Raw genomic sequence first — 11,998 nt, 5'->3', positions numbered from 1 at the left:
CTTTCCTTTGGATCAACATCTATTCTTTTTTTTTTTTTTTTTTTTTTTTGCTTTTTAGAGCTGTGCCTGTGACATATGGAAATTCCCAGGCCGGGGTCGAATTGGAGCTGCAGCTGCCTACCTTCACCACAGCCATAGCAACTCAGGATCCAAGCCGAATCTGTGACCTACACCACATTTCATAGCAATGCCAGATCCTTAACCCACTGAGTGAAGTTAGGGATCGAACCCACATCCTCATAGATACTAGTCGGGTTATTGCTGAGCCACGACGGGAACTCCTCTATGCTTCTTTCTCTATTCCTTATTCAGATGGTCTTGCTCTTCTATCTTAAAGAGAATTCAAACATTTTCAGAAGTGATTCAGGCTTCTTTCGTCCTACCATGGGGAAAGCAGAAATTGTTATTTGATGAAGCTGTGTGTAGAAATGAAAACTTGAAGTTAAGATGGAGGAGCTAGCTTGTCAAAGTGCTGCGATGATGAAGGCCTGTGTCAGAGCCAGAATCCACCTGCTGCCCCTCTGATTTCAGGTGTCCCCTGATTTGTTGGCTCTGTTGTCTGCCTCCGTTGCCAGTCTCTGAGGGAAAACAGTAGCTGAAAAACAAAAGACCTAGTTTAGATCTTTTGGCACAGATTTGGCCCTGGGAGCTCTATCTCCTTTCCCTAAGTTGTTGAAAGTCCATTGGCTCTGAATGAAAAGCATTTGAATCTGCATCGCTCATCCATTAATTAATTAATTATTTATTTATTTTTGCTTTTTAGGGCTGCACCCTTGGCATATGGAGGTTCCCAGGCCAGGGGTCGAATTGGAGCTGTAGCTACCAGCCACAGCCACAGCAATGCCAGAGCCAAGCTGCGTCTGCGACCTACACCACAGCTCATGGCCATGCCAGAACTGAGTGAGGCCAGGGATTGAACCCGCATCCTCATGAATACTAGTTGGGTTTGTTATCACTGAGCCATGATGGGAACTTCTAATCCATTAATTTATTAGTCAACATGTATTACTATCTATGAGGTCAGGGGCTCTGGATAAACAGAGATAAATACAAAAGGCTCTTTTCTAAGAATGTCTCATATCCCCTTGCTAATCCTCATGACCATCTTTCAAGAGAGGCATTGTTGTCTCCTTTTTACAGGTGTATAAACTGAGACTCAGAGAGATGGGGTGACTTGCCTGAAGTTACACAAATAATAAATAGCTGAACTGAGATTTTAACTATTATCTAACTCCAAACTCTCCTCTTTCTATTACATCACATATTCTGCTCGTTAATTCTTCCTTCCATCAATAGGACATGGTCTCCACCTTAAAAAATCATGATTGCACAAATATCTCATGTTGGATGATTCCATTTATCCAATGGATGTAGAAAAATCTATGTTTGCCTAGGGCTGGGGGTGAGGAGGTGGGGAGTGACTGCTAAAAGTACAGGATTTTTTTTATGGATGATGAAAATGCCCTAAAATTATTTGTAGTGATACTGGTACAACTGTGTAAGAATACTAACCATCATTCTGTTGCACACTTTAAATGGGTGAATTGTATGATATGAGCATTAATCTCAATAAAGCTGTCTTTTAAAAAATAAGGTTAATCAAGACAGATCTATAAACAGCTAACATAATACCAGGCAGCATGAAAACAGATGCGAATAATGTGTCCTGGCAACTCAGGGGAAGCTGCTGTTATTAAGTCTGGGGTGGGGGGGGGTGGCTGGACGGTGACTTTGTAAAGTAGATGCATTGCAGTCAGATCTTAGAGCAAAATGAGAAGGTTAATAGCAGAGGGGAATGGAGGCTGGGAAGACAGCATGGGCAGAGTCATGGGTACTGGCAAGGACTGGGTTTTTTTGGGAGAATGGCAAGTCATGGCAGGTTATCCAGTTGGAAGTTGGTGAAGGATGAGTAGGGGATATAGAGGGAAAAGAGGACGGAAAGAAGCCAACTACATAGAATGATGTGCTAAGGAGTAAGGTTTAGTCCATGTTCTATGAAGAGTCTTTTTCACAGAAGGAGAAAGCATTTTTTTTCTTTTTCTTTTTTTGCCTTTTTAGGGCTGTACCTGAGGCATATGGAAGTTCCCAGGCTAGGGGTTGAATGGAGATGCAGCTGCTGGCCTACACCACAGCTCACAGAAACACTGGATCATTTAACCACTGAATGAGGCAAGGGATCGAAGCTGCCTTCTTTTGGATGGTAGTTGGGTTTGTTACTGCTGAGCCACAAAAGGACCTCCCTTTTTTTTCTTTTTAAATTTTTTTCAATTTTATTGAAGTATAATTGACAAATAAAATCATATATATTTAAAGTATACAAAGTGATGATTTGACCTAGGTATACCCAGTGAAATGATCAACCACACTCAGGTTAATTAAAACATGCATCACCTCACATAGTTCCAGTTTTTATTTGTGAGTCGTAGACATTCTAATCTCTTAGCAAATGCCAAGTACATGAAACAATACTGTTAACTAGAGTCACCATGCTGTCCATTAGGTCCTCAGAGCTTATTCATCTGATAACTGAAGGCTTGTGTCCCTTGGCCTGCATCTTCCCACTTCCTCCCACCTTCCAGCTCCCTGTACCCACTATACTATATTTAATCTGGATCTGAGTGTTTGGTTTACTACATCAGAGATCTAGTTTCAGCAAAATAACACCATCCACAAAATTAGATTAACATTGAAAACTTGAGTTTTCTTGCTTTGGTTTTAATATATATAGTATATAGCTGTAAATCTCTTTTGATTTCATAGGTGTATAAGTATTGAAGTTTAAAATTTATTCCTGGTTTCATGGTTTTACTAGAATAAAATAAAATAGGAAGATCTCATTGTGGCTCAGTAGTAATGAGCCTGACTAGTATCCATGAGGACTTGGTTTCGATTTCTGGCCTCAGTGGGTTAAGGATCTGGCGCTGCTGTGAGCTGTGGTGTAGGTCACAGACACTGCTTGGATCTAGCGTTGTTGTGGCTGTGGTGTAGGCCGGGAGCTGTAGCTCCGATTTGATCCCCTAGCCTGGGAACTTCCATATGCTGAAGGTGCCACCCTAAAAAAAAAAAAAAAAAAAAAAAAAAAAAGGAAAAAAAAAAAGCTAAAATAAAATAATATAGACTATTTTTTTTTTAAATTTCACTTTGAAGGGAGCTCATACTTTATTTCAGTGAGAGATTTTAGTCTAGGAGAGGCTACTAATTAGTGTCTTTTTCAAACTTGACCTGGGGAGGTCTAAACTTGACTAGTGTCTTTTCCAAACTTGACCCAGAAGACTTTCTGGGTATGCAATTCTACTGAGCTGAGTGTTCCTAAAACCTAGGCACCACATGTGTAATTATAGCAGAGTTTTTACACAGTAATGAAATAAGAATTTCATGATATGTTAACACACACGTAAGAGTAGGAAAATCTGACCTACCAAATGAAAATTTAGATAGTTGAACCATTTGGAGAGGCCATTAAGTATAATCTTAATGTAAACAGGAACCTTTGATATGGATTTTATTTGATGATCTCAAACTTTCTTTAAAGTAATATTGCTCTAATCATTGCTGTGGAATAGGCACTACTCATAAGGAATATACAATATAAATAAGGAATCAGGGCCAAATATCTAGCAACTTTTTCCCCTGTCCATTCACTTGGTTAAATATTTTGACAGACTCACTTGACAGAAACAAATTGGCTGACCATTGAACCCTTCTGCCAAAAAGGAAAAAGAAAAAGAAAGAGCTTCATTATACCTTAACTAACAGGCAGGTCTCAGAAGCGTAATCTTTTTCCCTTCCTTTCTTTCAGAAAGACAACAATTGACACACCCTTAAGTACAAGCTCAGAGTCCATTTTCTGGTGAAAAAGATAGGGACACTTAGCAAGTGGAAGGAAAAAAAACCCCAAAAAACACTTTCCCCCATCTCTTTCTGTGTTTCAGTTTTACAAACTATGGTGTCAAGATGCCCTTCAGCATGATACAAGGAGCAGAGTAAGTACATTTTGTTCATAAGACTTTTGTGAGAATTTGAAAATTTCTAGATAAACACATTTTTACACTTCATTAAAACTTGAAAGTTGAAACATTAAAAAATTCAAATGTTAGTATCTTCCCTATTGTTAATATTTAAATAAGCAAGTCATTACAAATTCAATACAGGAGTTAAAAGCAATGGGAGGGAGAAGCATTTTATAATGAATTCAGTTTTTATTAAACACTGTTATCAGTACTCTTTGCTCTTGCTTCTCTTATTTTTATTAGTGTATCTGACTCCCACCGTCCTTCCCTCTACCTCCCTCATTGTCTACCTCTTTCTCCTTTTTTATCCCACTTCTCTATTTACTGCTTTCTCTTTTATTGCCTCCTCACCTTCCTTTCTCCCTTTCCCCCCTTAACGGACCATACTTGGGACTAAAGGGTAATTTATAGAACTAATGTCTGCACTGAGTATGATTTAATAATATTTATTATCCACTTGAAGTGTGATGATTACATCTTTAATAGTGTTCTCTCTAGGAAAACAAAGCAATTAAGCTACTGTTCTCTTATGGATGACCATTGGTGAGAACCGATGAAATTGAGTGGGAGGTGTGATGGGATTAGGTGTGTGCAGGAATAATGCCTGCAGGCACTCACCTTTAAGCCTCTAGATTATCTGCAAGAATTCTCTGAGGTCTCCAAAGTCTTGTCTTTTCCTTGCCCTCTCCTTATGCTCTGCTGTGGTCCTGGCATGCAGCATTCATCTGAAGTTGGTATTACACAAACCTAGTAAGAGTTTTGCTCGCATGGATATAGATTCATTGTCTCTAACTCCAGGTTTGAAAGCAAAATCAGTATGCCCAACTTGGCACTAATTGCCATTGGTGAAATAATCAGGAATTGATCACAATGTGTGGGGGATTCCTTCCTGGGATTTCAGCAACACAGCTAAGAAGCTGAAGCCAAGATTCCCCAATCTCTGAATAGTAACAGGGCTCCTTCTCTTTCTAGGACTCACGGTTTGACCCTTCCCTCTCCTTTGGTTCTTGGGAGACCTCAGGTTGCCTTACCAACACATTCATATCCAACTCTTGCCCGTCCAGGAAGTGGAATGATCTGACTTTTTCTGACTTAACTTCACTTAGTATGATAATTTCTAGTTGCATCCATGTGCTACAAATGGACTTCCCATGTGGCTCACAACATAACATTCTTTTTTATGGCTTAGTAGTATGCCATTGTATACATGTACCACATCTTCTTAATCCATTTCTCTGTTGATAGATATTTAGGTTGTTTCCATGTCTTGGCTACTGTGAATAAAATGGCACTGAATTTAGATTTTTAAGTAGTAATTGACACATGCTATGTCACATAAAACATCAAACTTACTACTCTGGAAGAAAAATTTTACTTTACTTCTCTCCCACTGTCAGAGCCTATGACTGGAAAATGAGACTGCTATGGGGATGTTGATTTTCTAGCCAGAATACCTCCACACTACTGATCTTAATTAAGTGGAATCTAATCCTCTTAGGAAAGACATCAGTTCTGGAATGTTACTTAGTTGGAGATTCTTGTCCTCACTAGAGTGTCCTTCCTTCAAAGGTCTTAGTTTTATTTGTTTTGGTTTCCTTTTCTTTCCTTCGTAAAGAGACTCAGTATCATGTGTTCTTATTCTAAATTCTAAGAAAGGGAACTCAGTTTGGGAAAACTGCCCATCTTTGTCTCAATTTGCTTAATTAAGAGAGAAGAGGAGAACTGTACAAATAGAGCAGTGAGGGTTGAGAGTAAGAGGGTAATTATAAAGCAGGGGCAGGGGTTCAGGAGATGCTCAAAAATGTGTGTCCTTCTAGATATTCCACTCATTAGAGACAGGGCGTTGGTGGTTTATAAAATGAGTCTATCTAAATTTAAAAGTCAAAATAATGGGGTGACTATGAGGACCAGACTTTGAGCGAGGAAAGAGCTGTATACTAAATGTGGTCTTCAGCTCTAGACTCAAACCATCATAACACTACTTGAGTGAGGAGTGAATGGTGGAGATTCCACTGCAGGCAGTGGACTTAGAGAATTTTCCACAATTCAAGAAAGCCATGATTCCTCAAGGGGACCCATTGTCAAAAAATGTGGTAGACAACAATATAGTGAAAGTATAGAACACCAAAGATAAAAATAAGATTTTTAAAAGCAACTAGAGGAAAAAAAAAAATTAAAATTACAAAAAGCTGTGTGTTTTGAAATTTACCTATGAATTCATTTTCTTTAAAAGATGTAGGTAGGGGTAATCTTGGCAAGCTCATTGTTCTTGGGTGAGCTTTGGTTATTTGTGTATTTCAAGGAATTTTTTCATTTCATCTAAGCTGTAGAATTTATTGGTGTAAATTTGTTCCTAATTTTCCCTTTTCAAACATTTTATTTATTGTTTATTTATCTTTATTGATGTGTAGTTGCCGTAAATCTCAATAGTTTCAGGTGTACAACATGGTGATTCAAAAATTTTATACTCCATTTATAGTTATTACAAAACTAAATTCTCTGTGCTGTGCAAAACATCCCAGTAGCTTATTTATTTTATCCATAGTAGTTTGTACCTCTTAATCCCCTACCCGTATCTTGTCCTAATTTTCCTTTTAATTACTTAAGGATCTTTAGCAATATACCTTCTCACCCCTTTTATCGGTAACTTTTATCGGAAAAACTGTGTGTTTTTCCTACCTGATCAGTCTAGCTAGAGTTTATTAATTTTACTGACTTTTTTTCCTCAAAGACCTATTTTTTAAAAGTACCCTAATCCAGTGACTGTGAGAGAATAAATTTTTGTTGTTTTAGGTTACCAAGTCTGTGGTATTTTGCTAAGTCCGCTCTAGGAAAAGAATCTATCTGGCGAATATCCCATGTTCATTTGTAAAAAGTGTGTATTCTGCTGATGTTGAAAGCAGTCTCCTCTAAGTGTTAATCAGGTTGAATTAATTAATCTCTGTTGTTTTCCTGTTTTCTATTTCACTAATTGCTTTTCTTGTCTATTTTAACTCCTTTTTATACTTATCTTGGGCTTAATTTGCTCTCCTCTTTCCAGTTTCTTGAGCTGAAAACTGAAACCATTCATTTTAAGTCCTCTAACTTCTGAATAAAAGAATATTATGCTGCAAGCACTGAATGCAAGTGTATGAGGCCCCTAACCACTTGTTAACTGGATCCGACTGATTTTCATATGTTGTGTTTTCATTTTCATTCTGCTCAATTTCTAATTTCACACATGATTTGTTCTTTGATCTATGAGTTATTTAGAAGGGTGTTGTTCAGTTTCCAATATTTTGAGATCTTCTGAATATATTTTTGTTCTTGATTTTTAATTTACTTCCATTATGCTCAGAGAACACACATTATATTATTTCCATCCTTTTACATTTATTAAGACTTGTTTTTCGGTCCAGACTGTGGTCTAATCTAGTGTCATGGGCTGACTTGTGTCCCCTCAAAATATATATTTAAAACCTAACCCCCAGTACCTGTGAATGTGACCTTATTTGGAAAAGGGTCTTTGTAGATGTAACTAAGTTAAAATGAGGTCATACTAGATTAGGGAGGACCCTAACCCAGTGACTGTGAGAGAATAAATTTTTGTTGTCTTAGGTTACCAAGTCTGTGGTATTTTGCTAAGTCCGCTCTAGGAAAAGAATCCATCTGGCGAATGTCCCATGTTCATTTGTAAAAAGTATGTATTCTGCTGATGTTGAAAGCAGTCTCCTCTAAGTGTTAATCAGGTTGGATATGTTGATAGTACTGTTCAAGACTTCTGTATGATTTTGTCTGCCTCTGTCAATTACTGAGAGAGTCGCATTGAAATCTTTGACTCTCATGATGGATTTGTTTATTTCTTTATCAGGTATTATCAATTTTTGCCAGCCACACTTTTTCCTCACAATCCTCATCACAATTGGAATGGTAAATGGTAGGAACATTTGGGAAGCCATTCTTATGCTATAACAACAAGCAATAACTTAAGTATACATGGAAGTAACCAGCAACTACATTAACACATCCCACTAAACTCAAACTAAATGGATTCCCAACTCAATTTCCCCTTAGATCTCAAAAACTTATAGTTACACCAAATGTTCCTAGGAAAGTGTGATAAAGAGAAGTTGGAGTAGAAAGAGAAAACAGTCTTTTTTTTTTTTTTTTTTTTTTTTTTTCTTTTTGGGGTCGCACCTCTGGCACATGCAAATTCTCAGGCCAGGGGCTGAATCAGAGCTGCAGCTGTTGGCCTAGGCCACAGTCAGAGCAATGCCATTTTCAGGCTGTCTCTGTGACCTACACCACAGCTCATGGTAACACTGGAGCCTTAAGCCACTGAGTGGTGCCAGGGATCAAACCCGTGTCCTCATGGATACTAGTCAAGTTCATCACCAATGAGACACAATGGGAACTCTGACAAAGCAGTCTTGATAGTTTCAGTTAAGGTATTTTACTTTTGCAAACCTGAAAGAGACCTGTCTTGTGAATGCATTATTAGGTCCCCATCAATGACTTTGGAAAAGGCCTGTAGAAATGAGAGCCTCTAAAAGTTGTTTCTATAATGTTCTATTCCAAGAGATTAGATATAGTTCCCTGTGCTATACAGCAAGACCTCATTGCTTATCCATTCTAAATGCAATAGTTTGCATCTGCTCACCCCAAGAACCCAGTCCATCCCACTCCCTCCTGCCTTCCCCTTGGCAACCACAAATCTGTTTTCTATGTCTGTGACTCTGTTTCTATTTTGTAAATAGGTTCAGTTGTGCCATATTTTAATTTCAAAATGTAAGAGATATATATGGAGTTTGTCTATCTCATTCTGACTTACTTCACTTAGTATGAGAATCTCTAGTTGCATCCATGTTATTGCAAATGGCATTAATCCATCCTTTTTCGTGGCTGAGTAGTATTCCAGTGCATATATGTACCACTTCTTTTTAATCCATTCATCTGTTGATGGACCTTTAAGTTGTTTCCATGTCTTGGCTATTGTGAACAGTGCTGCAATGAACATAGAGGTGGCACAAATTATTAATACTTATCCTTTGAATGTTGGGTAGTTAGCATCAATAGTTGTCAGCCAAGGCTTAGTGCCAAAACAGGTCAATAAAAAAATCACTGACATCCTCTGTTCTTATTTTGCTTAAGACCTTGGTCCCTTCTCACCCTGCACGTTCAACCTGGGACCTCACCTACTCCCACTGATTCAACTGCCACCTATATGTTAATAATTTCTAAATCTAAATCTTGAGCCTGTCCCTCTCCTGAGCTTCAGACACAAATATTCAACTGTTCAGTGATATTCCCACCTTAAGGAACTCTTGTCTTCTTTTTCAATTTGCTTTTACTGCCTGAATTCGTTATTGGTTCTAAGATTTTTTTTGGAGTGAAGTCTTTGTTATTTCTCTCTTTCATGAGTAGTAGTTTGTATCTGTTAATTCCATACTCCTAATTTACCCTTTCCCTTCTCCCTTTCCTCTCTGGTAACCATAAGTTTGCTTTCTATGCCCATGAGTCTGTATATGGATATATTTATATTTGTATATAGATTCATTTGTATTATTTTTCAGATTCAACATATAAGAGGAAATCGACATACAAAAACCAGTTGCATTTCTATATATAAACAATGAACTGTCCAAAAGGATATTAAGAAAACAATCCCATTTGCAGTAGCATCAAGAAGAATAAAACACTTAGAAACAAACTTAACCAAGTAGTTGGAAAAACTTGTATACTGAAAACTATAACACATGAAAGAATTTAAAGAAAAAAAATTAAAGAAATTCCTACTCTAGCTAGTGGGTTAATGATCTGGCATTGTCTCTGCAGCAGTGTTGGTTCAATTCCTGACCCAGCTCAGTGGGTTAAGGAGCCGGTGTTGCTGTGGCTGTGGTGTAGGTCACAGCAGCACGTCAGATTCAATCCCTGGCCCAGCAATTTCCATATGCTGTGGGTGCTGCTGAAAAATAAAAACAAACAAAAAAAAAGAATAAGAAATTAAAAACATAAATAAGTAGAAAACATTCCATATTCATAGTTTGGAAGACAGATTGGTAGATTCTTATAAAAATAAACTTACATCTCCAGTGAACACACAATCCAGCAGTTATTCTCCTTGGTATTTATCCAAATGAGTTGAAAGCTTAGATCTATATAAAAAATTTCTACACAGAAGTTTATAGTAGCTTTATTTATAATTTCCAAAACTTGGAAGCCACCAAGATTTCTTGGTGTAGGATAAATAAATTGTGGTACATCCAGACAATAGAATATTATTCAGTTCTACAAGAAGTAGAGCTATTAAGCCAGGAAATGATAAGGAGGAAACTTAAATGCATATTATTAAGTGAAAGAAGCCAATATAAAATGGCTACACACTGTATGATTGCAACTCTATGATATTCTGGAAAAAGTATAAACTATGCAGACCATAAAAAGATAAGCAGTTGCCAGGGTGAAGGGAATGAATAGACAGAACACATTAATATTTTTAAGGCAGTGAAAATGCTCTCCATGTTATTACTTTTATTTATTTATTTATTTTTAACGGCACCTGCAGCATGTGGAAGTTCTGGGGCCAGGGGTTGAACCCTTACCACTGCAGCGACCTGAGCCATAGCAGTGACAAGGCCAGATCCTTAACCTACTGTGTCAATAGGGAACTCCTTCTGTGTGATGTTATAGTTATGGATACATGTCCTTATCATTTATCCAAGTCCATAGAAGGTGTAACAACGAGAGTGAACCCTAAGTTAAATTCTTGGTTAAAAAAAAAAAAAAAAAAAAAAGACCTGTTCTGGTGAGTGACATTGATATTGGGGGAGGTTATGTGTGTGGGGGGGAGAGGAGACATAGGGGAAATCTCTGTACCTTCCTTTCAATTTTTTTGTAAACCTAAAACGATCTCAAAGGTAAAGTCGTAAAAATAAGTATCCGCTTCTCCACACATACTCTGAAAACAGGTTGACTTACAAGGCACATCTAAGTTCCACTGTGGCCAGAAAAGCACAGACCCCTCTCAGAATTCAAGTCTGTATTTACTTGTTGTGGAAGTGTTTGATACAGAGGCTTCTTGCCTTCTGTTGTTCACCCTTTTCCTCATCAGTATCCCATTTCTGACACCAACATTTAACAGCATCGTGGTCAAGGAGCACTGTTTTACACATCCCAAGACACCTATCTTACTCTATCTTGTGTTACATTCCCTTTTTGTGCTTGGATACCTACCCAGTGTCGTAACTTTGTAGGTACCCTCCATAGCTTTAATCTCTGTCCTTACCGAAGATTCCATAAATGAATGTTAAACTGAATTGAGTTTAGGCAACAGGACAAAACAGACCCAACAAATCCACTCTAAAATATCAGTAATCTGTCGGAGGAATAGAAATAGGAACAAAAACCATCAACACAGGACCTCAGGCTACTCTGGCACACAGGAAAGTTGTTTTGAAATGTGGCAACTTGGTGGTACTGGTGAGGGACGCTAAGTGTGCCAATCACAGGGGGAGGAGGCAACAGTACGGCTCAGAATCAAGAGCAGTAACACAGACTGAGTGCCTCTGCCCAGACTTAGCCTCACATGATCCTCAGGAGAATCTGACAGGTGGACCACCAAGGGGATCCAGGAAATATTGCAAACACAGGTACTCAGTCCATTGTTAATGTTGGCCAGATCACACCCATTATGAGTTAGGAAATTCTAAAAATCACAAAGCAAGAATGTTTCTATCTCTTTCTTAGGCATCTAAAAATGCAATTAACTACCAGTGAGAAAGAGAGAAGAAATCAGATTCCTCAAGAGGAGGAGGAGAGGTGTTGAGTCCTCTTTTTTTTTTTTTTTTCTCTAACATATTTTTCTATGGTTAGCAAAACTCTGCTCATCAATCCTTTGGTGTTGACAGCAAAGTATTTCACAGTATCTGCCAGGTTCCTGGCGATCTGTAAATCATCCACCTTCTCCCAGACTTACTGCCTCTGGAGGGCCCTGTGGGGCAGCATCTTGC

At 38.1% G+C, this 11,998-nt stretch overlaps 1 long non-coding RNA gene across 1 annotated transcript; it reads right to left on the bottom strand.

Moving 5' to 3' along the window:
• Positions 217-8,880, bottom strand: LOC106505298. Its single transcript, XR_001299576.2, has 3 exons — positions 8,821-8,880; positions 4,629-4,735; positions 217-595 (listed from the first exon to the last, which is right to left on the bottom strand). It is a non-coding gene; the product is annotated as an uncharacterized LOC106505298 (long non-coding RNA).

This window comes from Sus scrofa, chromosome 11 (genome assembly GCF_000003025.6).
Source record: "Sus scrofa isolate TJ Tabasco breed Duroc chromosome 11, Sscrofa11.1, whole genome shotgun sequence".
NCBI classification, from domain to species: Eukaryota; Metazoa; Chordata; class Mammalia; order Artiodactyla; family Suidae; genus Sus; species Sus scrofa.
Note: the sequence above shows the minus strand (reverse complement) of the source record. Positions and strands in the feature narration are given on the sequence as shown.